Source organism: Buceros rhinoceros, unplaced genomic scaffold, assembly GCF_000710305.1.
Source record: "Buceros rhinoceros silvestris isolate BGI_N320 unplaced genomic scaffold, ASM71030v1 scaffold25384, whole genome shotgun sequence".
Lineage (NCBI taxonomy): Eukaryota > Metazoa > Chordata > Aves > Bucerotiformes > Bucerotidae > Buceros > Buceros rhinoceros.
In genome coordinates, this window is record NW_010410350.1 from 5151 (window position 1) to 5353 (window position 203).

The window sequence follows — 203 nt, forward strand, 5'->3', positions numbered from 1 at the left end:
GAGGGCGCCAAACTGCCGGGACACCACAGGGACCCGGTGCCCGCCTGCTGCTCTGCGCCGGCACCCCCGGCCACCCTCCGGCCACATCCAGCCCCCTCTCACGCTGCCCCTTTCAAACGGCAGAAGGCACAGCAACGGAGCCAAGCGCTTTGCCCCTCGACGTCCCCGAGTCACCCACACTCTTGGCCTTGGGAAAACTTGGT